The following is an 11,661-nucleotide window of genomic DNA, read 5'->3' on the forward strand; positions in this document are numbered from 1 at the left end:
GGGGATAGGTTTTTCTCTCTCTCTAGACATGTGTTTACACTGATTATGTGTCTTAGTTCTGTCCAATCAGAATTCTTCCCCCAATTTTTTATAAGTGGGTTTATTAGAAATTTTTAAATTGGTTTCAACATTGTAAAGCCATGACCCTGGAGTTGTCTGCCGACACACTGACGGTCACAGGGAAAAGTAGGTCTGTGTAGGAAAGAAAGAGGCAAACACTCTGAGACAATAGTGTCAGTTCTGAAAACACCTAGCCCCTGGGTCCAGTCATTCGTGAATTTGGATCCACTTCTCTGTGGTTTGGAGACTTACATCAATAAATGTTCTCCTTTTGCTTTATATAGTTTGACATGAGTCTCTATCACTGACTTTCAAAAGCTTCCAGTTGCTATGAATATGAAATCAATTAGTTCATTTCTGAAAATGAGAGATTGCAATAGACTTTGGGTTAAAGATTGCAGAAGGGAGACCTAGAAAAGTAGGATGTAATGGAACATAGATTACTTAAGCACAGCAGTGAGAGATAGTATAGAAAAATGTCAGATGAATGAAGAAAGGCGTCTCAGCCCTGGCCAGTTTAGCTCAGCGGTTGGAGCATCAGCCCACAGACCAAAGAGTCTCAGGTTCGATTCTGGTCAAAGGCACATACGTTAGTTTTGGGTCAGTCCCTGGCCCTGGCTGGGGTCATGAGGGAGGCAACCAGTCAATATCTCTCTTACATGGATGTTTCCCTCTCTCTCTCTCTCTCTCTCTCTCTCGCTCTCTACCCTCTCACTCTATCTGAAAATAATTGGAAAAATATCCTCAGGTAAGGATTAAAAAAAAGGTCATCTCAGTTAATATGGGACAATACTCCCAGACCTAATTCCTTATTTAATAGTTTCATGCTTTTTGCCTTTTTCTCATACATCTATGGTATTGTTTCATTAAACTTAAAAGAACTTTATCCTCATTCTAAGCAATGATGTCCACTAAGTCATGGGTTGATTTGCTAGATTTGTATGTATAGCTCTTAGAAATTTTAAAAACTCATTTGTGGACTTCCTAAAGTCATTGTGTCTGCTACAGGTGGTGTGAATATCAAACTGTGGGAAATACTGACTGAGATGGAGGATCAAGTCTGCTACACGCTGGAAGGGAAGCACAAGGTAGGTGGAGGAGAGAGGAAATCAACTTCCTCATTCCGTGTCTTGAATTTATCCAGCCTGAGGGCAGCTTCGCTGCCTTTGGTTGATAGCCAAAGTACATAACCCCCATCATATATGCAGACTTACGGTGGCTGCTGTGTGGTTATATCCGCTGTTAAAACACTGACATACTTCCGTGTTAGCTAGAAAACAGCCATTTCTCTGACTCCCCACAGTACTCCAACACCCTGGGTTCCTTGGCCCCCACCTCATGACTCTATGATCACCCCCAAGCTCCAGCAAAGGAAGAGGAAATACCAGTCTAGCAGGCAGCTTCCATTTTGATTGGCTGGTACCCTTGCCAACTGGTGGTGAAGTCGTATGAGGTATGCCTTTCTTACTGTATGTATCACAGAGGGTTGCATTTATTGGTTTACTTGTCTGTTTTTCTTTCCTGACTGTCCCTAGTCTAAGAATGAGAACTATATTATATTTGTCATTTTCTCCAGTGTCTAATGTAAGTGGAGTCTCCAAGTTGGAAAGAAGTGAACAGATGGCCAGGACCTAGAACCTGCATTTCTGGCTGGTTGACACCTATGAACTGTGCTCTGGGAAGACGTCCATCACTGGGCAGGCGGCAATCCAGTGCTGTGCTTAGGGCCTGGATTCTCGACTTAGCCTGCCTGACTTTAAATCTGCAATACTTTCAACAGTAAAGATAAGTTTAAAAATTTTTAAACTAGCTATAATTATTACTGTTTTTTTCTTTTTCTTTTTCTGTTAATCCTCACCTGAGGATATTTTTTCCATTGATTTTTAGAGAGAGTGGGAGGGAGGGAGAAAGAGAGAAACATTGATGTGAAAGAGACACATTGATTGATTGCCTCCCGAATGACCCAGGATCAAACCTCCAACCCAGGTATATGACTTTGACTGGGAATTGAACCCGAGACCCTTGGGCGCATGGGCTGATACTCTAACCACTGAGCAACACCAGCCAGACTGTTCCTGTTTTTTATGCAGGTGTGAGAACAGCTCCAGGTACAGTCACTCTGTTACTCAAGAGCAGTGTTATATAAGCAATCACACCATTTCCCACATGTAAATAGGCGTTTCACATAAAAAGGTTCTGTGGTCAATATTGGCTGAGAAATCTTGAATTAACCAAGATTAAATAAAGTTTGCTGCTGGACACATTAATATGATCATGTATTATCTAAAACTCCAGAAGGGTTTTAATTCATCAGTTAAAAAAACCAACAAACAGATTTTACCATTAAACTTTTGTTGTTGTTGCTGTTGAGAATACTTTTATGTAAATGCTAAGGATTTTGACCTCAGTCCTTATGTAAAAACCCCTGGCCCTCTTAATTGGACTGGATCATGCAAAACCACAATATGCTTTTTAAAAATGCACTTAGCCCTAAGTGGCCTAGATGCAAAACAGGCAAGTGGCCTCCTTGGTCTCTTTCCGCTAGACTCATCTTGTCATTCAGATGGTGAGAAGAAGCAAGGAAAAACCACTCTTCGTTAAAGAATCTAAAGGAAAAGTAGCCATAGATAGAGAGCAGGCTGGCAGCTGGGATTAGAGGGATTGAGCAGAAAAGAAAAAAGAGAAAGAACTCATTGACACAAACAACAGTGTGGTAATTGCAGGGGAGGGGGTGCAGGCGGAAGAGGGTGCAGAGCGATAAATGGTGATGGAAAAAAATAAAATGAAAAATGAGGTAGATGTACCTTTCTCCCTTAAGCTTAGAGTGGCTCACCTAAGTTTTCTTCTCCCTCCCGCCCTTTGACTCAGCCCTAGTCCTTCCCATAGCAGAGGTTTCCTCCTACGCTGTAGTCAACCCCAGTCCCATCTTACCCATCAATGGATTTTAGTTTCAATGGATGTTTCAAAGACTCAGTTAACAACAGCTACATTACACAGACACAAGAAACTTGACCATCTGGGCTCATCACACCAAAAGCTTCACCTCACTAACTCTGGAAAGCAATCTGTTGACTTTGACCCAACAAATTAGTATCCCTCCTCATATCTGGAGTCCGCAGGAGAGCTGACAGTTCAAGTGTACCCCGAAACTTAGAGTAGGGACTGGCACAATTAACATGTGGTGTATGTTTGTTGGATTAGTGAAAAAAATTACAGATGAGTTTTTAGGTAAGATATGGAAAGTAAATGCCCCATTTTTAATAGTGCTCATAGTACAACTCGTATTCCACAAATTCTATCAATATTAAATCATAAATATAAAGTTACTACATCGAATGCAATACTTTTTTTCCTTCCACTTAGAGAGGAATTTAACCATTTTGTTTTATTCTTCTACCTTTCCTTAATCTACAGGTAGTTTCTTATGAGGATTTGACCTTCTCATTTATTTATGTACATAGGTGTTCTCTTTTGGTTATGAGATACAATTGTATTGACTTATTAACATCATCCTTCTCCCTTCAGTAAATTCACATCCTACTTCTCTCATCTGCTTTTCCCTAAAGTTAATTTTATTGACAGTCATTTTGTCTTCTCATTCAAGAAGTTTTTTTCAGGGCCTGGGAATTCTGGATAATGTCCACAGAGCTCCCTGTGGGCAGAATACTCCACTGTGTGAAGAACATCCCTCAACGACAGATGACAGCTTGCCTGATAAAGTTTCCTGAATAAACCCTTCCCTGTCCGTACTGTGAAGTCATCACCCCGTTATCTGTGACATGGAGTGTTACAGAAGAGGAGTCTAAGAGTGTCCTGACTTGGACTTCTTTTATTTTAGTCTTAACTTTAGACTTGGAAGCCTGAAAAATTCTTTAAATTTTCTTGACATTTAAAGAGTTCACCAGATTTTGGTTACTCTACTGTTATTGATTTTGATGAGAAAATAGAAAGCCTTTTCAATATCCAATTTTAGTTTCTCTTTAATTCTGAAAAATGTTCTTCAAGTATACCCTTGAGTATGTGTCCTGACATTTCACCCTGCACTTTCCTTCAGAAATGAGTATCAACTTTTAGTTAGGTGGCTGTACAGTCGCCGTCTTCTCTTACATGGCTGCTGCTTGTGATGGGTCCTGCATATTTTCCCAGACGCGATTATTCCACTGGCATGATTTTTTGTAGGAATGCTTGCACTTTTCTGCCACTGCTATCAACCTGAACAATTCTAAAATCCAACCTAGCTCATACCTGCCGTTCCTCTTTGCGTCTTGTTGAGGTTATGTAACAGTTCTTGCTCATTTCCTTTGAGAGTGCATTCTCTGTACTCTTCTTTTTGTTGTTGTTGCGGGATACTGTTTCATGGCAGTTTCAGTACTTGTAGTTTTATGTATCCATGGTGCTGGATGTAGTCTGAGGTTCCAGGAACAACATAGAAGTGGGTCAAGATTGACCAGCAGGTTAAAGGTTGTGGAGAAAAGCAAGATCTGAAAGATAGAATTGAGAGTCAAGATCAAGGACAAAATCCAAACAGAGCTGCAGGGTGAAGATAGAGTATAAAACACTGGGCCAGAAAGCAAAGTGGCTTTGGAATGGAAGGAAGAGGGCTGAATCTTGAACCTCGGAGACCCTATAAGGAGATACTAAATGTACCGGGCAATTTAGACAAAGGAGGAAGTTGGGCAGACAAGAAATCGGTCTCAACCTGTTGTTGACGCTTATGCTGGAAAGGACTGGGATGGGGGGCGTATGGTTTCTGGCAGAAACCTTTCCTAAGACAATATTTGTAGCTCAGGTTGGCTTCTAGTGTTGCCTTGATCTTATTCATCACAAATAAGAATATGCCCAATTCCATTTGTTTTGGCAATTACTGAGTTTGCTTCTCTCCTGAATGATTCTACAGGTATTTTAAGGGAAAGACTTCTTAGGAGCTTTGATTCACTCCACCATTTTCTATCAATTTCCACATTTTATTTAAAGATGTATATCTTTGTAAGACACAAAAGAAACATGAATACAAAACATAAGTTCCCATGGCTGTGTATAATCTTCAACAAATATACTGCCCCCGCGCCCACTCTCGGGACAGACTGGAGTTAATTTTAGACATCTAGCATTCACACACGTATGTAGACTGTTTGAATAAGATGGTGAACAGAAGTGTCAGCTGCCCAAGCGTATGTGATGTGGAAATGTGCCCAGGAAGAAGTAGAGGGAAACTGTTAGATCATGTTGGGCTTTGCAAAGCCCTAACATGATAATCTCTTTGAGAGATGACTGTAATGCTTTGGTATTAAGTTTCTAGCATTGGTGCCATCAAAAACTGGCCATTTAAATGAAGCATATCTTTTCAGGGAAATTCAAAAAAGCTAATGTGTTAAGATAGAAGAATTAAGATAAGAGTCAAGGAAACTTTCAAAAGAAATATGCTTTACTGGACTGAAATGTTGCGGTCTATCCCCGCCTTGACTCAATAGAGAAAACCTCAGGGACTTGTAAGAAACACAAACAGAACATTCAACCACATCACCTCTTGGATTTCAGAAACAAGCCTTCCAAAGTCATGCATGTTTTCCATTCCAGAGTACCCCACTTAAGTTATATTTTACATTGAATTTTTTTAAAATATTTTTTTCCTTAGATTTTAGAGAGAGAAGGGAGAAGAAGAGAGAGAGAGAAACATCGATGAGAGAGAATAACAATTGGCTGCGCCTGCATGCCCCTCACTGGGGATTTGGCCGGCAACCTGGACATGTGCCCTGACCAGGAATCGAACTGGAGACCTTTTGGTGCCTGGGTCAACACTTAACCACTGAGCCACACTGGCCAGGCCAATGAATTTTTTAAAAAGACATAAGCAGAGTCGGTACACAGCATGTGATACGTAGCTACTGTACACACACAAGTCACGAGCTAAGGAGAGATGACATTAGGATTTTTATAGTTAATATGCATCAACTGGTTTTTCCAAGCAAGGAGGAACACTTCTTTCATTTAACTAATGAATCATGCCTTCAAAACTTGTTCTCACTTGGGGACTGTTTTTCCTTGCACTCATTTATTGATCCATCCATCTATCCATCCATCCATCCAGTATCTTTTGAGGACTTAGCATGTAACAGTCCTCATGTGAGTGGCTGAGAAGACAATGAAGAATAAGAACAAAATGCACACTGTTCTTGATGCTGTTTGGTGAAATCTGCCTTCACCTCCCCAGACTCTCAGCTTCTCAACTCAGTGAGTTCACTAAGTTCTGCCTGGACCACTCTCCCTGCACACAGACTGGAATTTCTCCCAAGGCAGAAAGCTGGGAAATCACAGGGCCCACTGCTGGTCCCCCCTCTCTCTGCCTCACTGTCCTTTATTGTAAGGTCCAGTGTCTCCGAAACCATGTGTCATATATTTTGTCCATTCTACTTCTCTTGCTTTAGTCAGAAGGGTAAAACTGCATCTTTTCCATCTCAGGTGAGAGTTCTTTACATATTCTGGACACAAATCCTTTGTCAAATACTTGATTTTCAAATATCTTCTCCTATTCTATAGGTTGCCTTTCTATTTTCTTAATGGTGCCTTGGGGGAGAAAAAGCTTTTAATTTTGATGTTCAATTTGGTGTCATATCCACAGACTCTTTTCCTAACCTCAGGTCACAAGTTTTCTCAGACCCATTTGCTCCCTTTTAAGCTGTTGTTCCTTTCATTCTGTGTCAATTTTGTGTGTCGAGAAAACTTACCTTTGCTGCTGAATTGTGTGATATCTGTCTCAAACCAGACATCTCTCTGGGCTGTGTCCTTGGGGATTTTGACACACCTGTAATTATTCTGAGTCTCCACTGGATGTCAATACTGCTCAAGGAAAAGCAGTTCAGACAGCATATTGAGTGCACAAAAAGCAATCCGTGCTTGTAAGAAGTGTTGCCGTGGAACAGTTAGAAAGAGGCTGGAAGAAGTGAAACGCACAGAGGACCATCCCCTCCTGCCCTGTACTACGCGTCAGGCAGAGTGGAGGGATATAGGGCTGGAATTTGTGGCAGTATTGAACCTGAAAGACTGAATTCTGTTTTCCACTCTGGCTTTTTGATTGCTGACTTACGCAAAAATAAAACCACATTTTTGCTCGAATTAGTTGGCTAATTCTCACAAGGTATTTTATTGAATTAAAATTAGAAATCTAACTTTTGTTTCATTGCTTTTGTTCATTTCCTAAACATGTAAAAATTTCAACAGTGATCAGGTAGAAAGAAATGGCTTTGGTAAAAAACTACCTGGGCCATTTTGATCCATATATAAGAATATCACTAAGTTCAGACATTTGAAATGAGATCCAAAGAGTCAAGCGACCTTTGATCACACTTCTGAGCAGGTTTGAATCCCAGGAAGGGCTTGTTCTGTACAAGAACTAAAACAAGAGAAGCGAGATCGAATGTATGTTTCTTTTTCCTCTGAATAGTCTGCCACATCAATATTACAATCTGATGCTCAAACACTCTAAGAATTGAATTCTAGATATTTTTTTTAGTGTCCTTATTGTGAAGAAGGTAATTACGTGTCCTATCATTGTGATATTTTTAATAAAATCTTGTTCTTCTTTAAGATGAACAATTTTGAAAATTAGAGAGTAGAGTATACAATATTTTGACAATATTGCCTGCAGGTAGGACTCTGGAATATGGGACCGATCTGGTTATTTAAAAAGGGATTATTTCAATGTATATTTTATTAACTCTCTTAAATGTGTTATATTAACATATTTAACAAGGCTGTCAGTTTAAAGAACATAAAAGTGAGCTTATATTCATTGTTGTCTGATTAGCATTGTGCTACTCTGACTAGCAATAATAATATATATTGAATAAATAACCATATCTAAAGCAGATATAATTCTTGAGTGAACAACTTTTAAAAATGTTCTCACACTTTAAAAAATATACCCAAAACAAAGTGTAAGATTTGGAGATACTCTGATTCAAGCAGCATTAGCTCTTAAAGCTAAGGTGCTATTTTAATACATATTTATTCAGGTATTGGCGATAGAGCAAATGTAAGGTTTTTAGCTCTTTCTAGGGAGAGTGAGTTTTCTGTTATGATCTATTTCCCACAGGAGCTCAACTTCCCCATGTAGCTAAATATCCTACAAACATTTGAATTGTTGTAAGTGCGCTGTCCTACAAATGTGTGCCATTGACATTTCGTGACTCTTGTACCAGCGATGTATGGTTGGTAAAGTGTAACTGCATTCAGTTTCAGCATTTTATATGGTGACAAGATTCTGTCATAGCACGCATAGAGTTTGGCCTATTTCTCCACAGCGTCCAACATGTCACATTGTCATAATCACATCCAAGCTTTGGTAACTGGCTCAAAGCTTTGCACTGTTATTTATTCCCTGGGCTAATGAGGCTTATGAGAATGGTAAAAACAACACTTCTATTTATCAAGTTTACTCGTGTCAAACGAAAGCCCTAGACTGTTTGCTTGTAATGGATGGGTTGGCTTTTCCTATGGGCTGCTGGCGTGAGATACAGACGATTCTGAAGGTGTAAATCATACTCCAACATGGCTAATATCTTTGTCCCAGACATGGTATTGGCAAACTAAAAAATATTGGATTTATTTTTTGTAAGTTCAGAGCCATGACTTTCATATCCTTTTTGTGATGCCAAGTTACGTCACTAGTGTTTTTTTTTTCTGTTTTGACATGGTCTTGTGTTATGATCCCATCGTTCAAATTTCCCATTTAAGCTATTCTCTGGCTTGCTTTTATTAAATGAGAGGAATTCCAAATCTGGAAGACTATTTAAAAATCCTTTGGATGACCACTTTAATACCAAAAATGGAATATTGGAAGCATTGCACTGGAATAAAACAAAACAATGAAAGCAGAGTCTTAAATAGCAATCATTGGTTCCAGTGTGTCATTAAATCTGTGCCTCAAAAGATAGTCATTTTTCAATTTTTGACTTAATTAAGCCAAGTTTTAACTTATGTGGCATAATAAATCTTTTGCTGTGTTTTTCATTTGTTTGGGTAATAAAAAAAAGTTGGAATTTTGGTGTGTTATAATAAAAATTGTTCCTTGCAAAGAAATAAATGGTGGGGAGAGAACCTATCACTCAATAAAAAAATAAAGTGAATTTAAAAAACTCAGACAATTGAAAAACAGACATCCTCTCAAGTATTAATTGCTGCTCAAGTCTCATTTCACATAAACTTGTTTACTGGTGGTGTTTTCTTATATGACTCAAAATACTAATTTAAGAATAGATCCCACCATCAAAGTATTTTGAGTAGAAGGTGTAAAGGCAAATGTTTCATTTTTTGGTTTTAATTTTAAGTCTAGAACTTAGGAATCCATGGCTTTAGGCTCTAGAATGTCGTTTAATAACTAAGACACTATACAGTACTGCTTCTAGCGTGACATGGGCCCATAGCAGGTGTTCAAAAAATCAGTCATGTCTACCAAATGAATGAAATTGTGGACTCATTGCACTAATGCGTAGCACAATCAGGGGCTCTCCTAGGCTGGCAGAGTAGGTTTGGAAGCAAATCCTGGAAACAAAGAAGCAACAAAAGTGCCAGACATAGAGTCTGCAGCATCTTTATCCCCAAACTAGTAATTCATGTTGAAGGAAAGAGCACAGGCCCACAATCTTCCATGCCCATTTCTAAAATCCAAAACACTAAAAAAACTAAAAGGATTTTTCTTATTTCATTTGAAGGTAAAACCAGACCTAAGCTGACAGAGGTTATTTATGCTGTTTATTTATTCCCCTTAGTGTAAATAGTCACGCTTTGCTGTGGAAACTCTGATGTGTTTGATTACGGAGTCCTCCATCAGACCCTAGTGGGAGGCCATATAATATGCAGTGTATGCATGTCAATACCTTTCTAAAATACATACAGTTCTCAGTTCTTAAACATTTTCACCCCAAGCTGTGGGACAAGGGCTTGTGACTGTGTATAGTTTGTGAATTCTTGGATGCTTTCTGCTTATTTCTCTTTCTTTTTTAGAAAGGGGAAGGAGGGAGGGAGAGAGAGAATGAGAGACAGAGAGAGAAAGAAAGAAACATCAATGTAAGAGATATATTGATTGGTTGCCTTTTACATGACCCCAACCCTGGCAAGCCAGGGATCAAACCTGCAACCCAGGTACGTGTTCTTGACCAAGAATCAAACCTTCAACCATTTAGTCTGCAGGCTGACACCCTAACCACTAAGTCAAACAGGCCAGGTCTGCTTATTTTTCTATTCATCAATTATCCTCTCCTTTCTGATGCTCAACTCCCAACAACACTTCCTTGCACGGGAGCTTCTCTTTTAGAGGGTGAATCTACCTTCTCGGTTCCTTGAATCACTGCCCCATCTTCAGCCATCAACTGTCACTGCGACTTGGGTCTCTGGGAGTAGTGCTGTCTATGCTGGGTTAACATGGGAAAGCCCTAGTACCACACATGGCCTATAGGAGACCCCTGCATGCAAGCTGGCTCAGCGGGGGACCATCAGAGAGGTCATATCGTATATACGATCACACACACTGAGTGATCAGTGTGTGAATTGTGCAGTGTTCTCCGTGGAGCTGAGAATAGAACCTATCATTTGCGCTTTGTTGGTTTCAGGCATAAAGCATCTGGAGATCCGAGGACGAGAATCCAGCTCTGTGTTTTTCCTTGACCAATGAATGGTCCTCCTGTATTACTGAACAAAGATTATCTGGATACATTGGACTTTTCCATGAAAGTCAGGTCTGATATATCCACTCCATGAGGGGCAAATCCCAAGCTCGAAGGCATTCACATCTGGCTTTAAGTAACTGATCCAACGGACCTTGTTTGAGACTTAATCAGGACAGAGAAGAAGTGAAGTTAAAGTTAGTTAATTCCATTCCTCATTAATAGTTTGGGCCACGGAATTTGGGGGATGATTGGGGTGTTCGATGCTCTAAATTTATCCATGGAATCACTCTGCCTAGCTCTGCTAACAGTAAAGCTGCACTGAGCCTTGGCCAGCGAGAAAACTAGAACCGGAACCCTGCTGTGATAACCCGACATGCGAGCAGGGGAGTTTGTGGGCTTGTACTTCTCGTTTCTTCTTGACTCTGCATTTCAGAAGGTCCAGAGAAAACATTAGTCCTGTGTGATTTCTCTGATGACTTCTCTCTCCCAACTCCTCTGCCCTTCTTTCTTTACCCATCCTCTCTCTCTGTGTCTCTCTCTAGTTATCTGTTGCTCACTGTCCAGACTCTGTCTGCCTGACTGTGGTTCTAACCACCTTTCTCCCATCCTGGGAAAGGATGGGAAAAGAAAGAAATGGGCATTTTTCATCTTCTAGTGGGATGTAAAATATTACTGAAATCATTAATGACACTATTATTAGCCTCATAAAAGTAAAGCCTCCTTATAGCAGGGATGACAATTCTTAAGTTTCACTTTAAGAACTATTTAAACTAGAGACCATTTAGTTTGGATGGTGTGGAAATGAGATGTCACTCATTTAGCACTTGGAATTCCTTGGGATATTTTGACTAAATTTAAAGGTGCTAATCCTTTATGATAAAATGAAATTTGCTTGTCTGTTGACCCTGAAATACATTCTCTCAAATTACTCAGGGTC

The sequence above is a fragment of the Molossus molossus genome, unplaced genomic scaffold (assembly GCF_014108415.1).
Source record: "Molossus molossus isolate mMolMol1 unplaced genomic scaffold, mMolMol1.p scaffold_m16_p_10, whole genome shotgun sequence".
Taxonomy (NCBI): domain Eukaryota; kingdom Metazoa; phylum Chordata; class Mammalia; order Chiroptera; family Molossidae; genus Molossus; species Molossus molossus.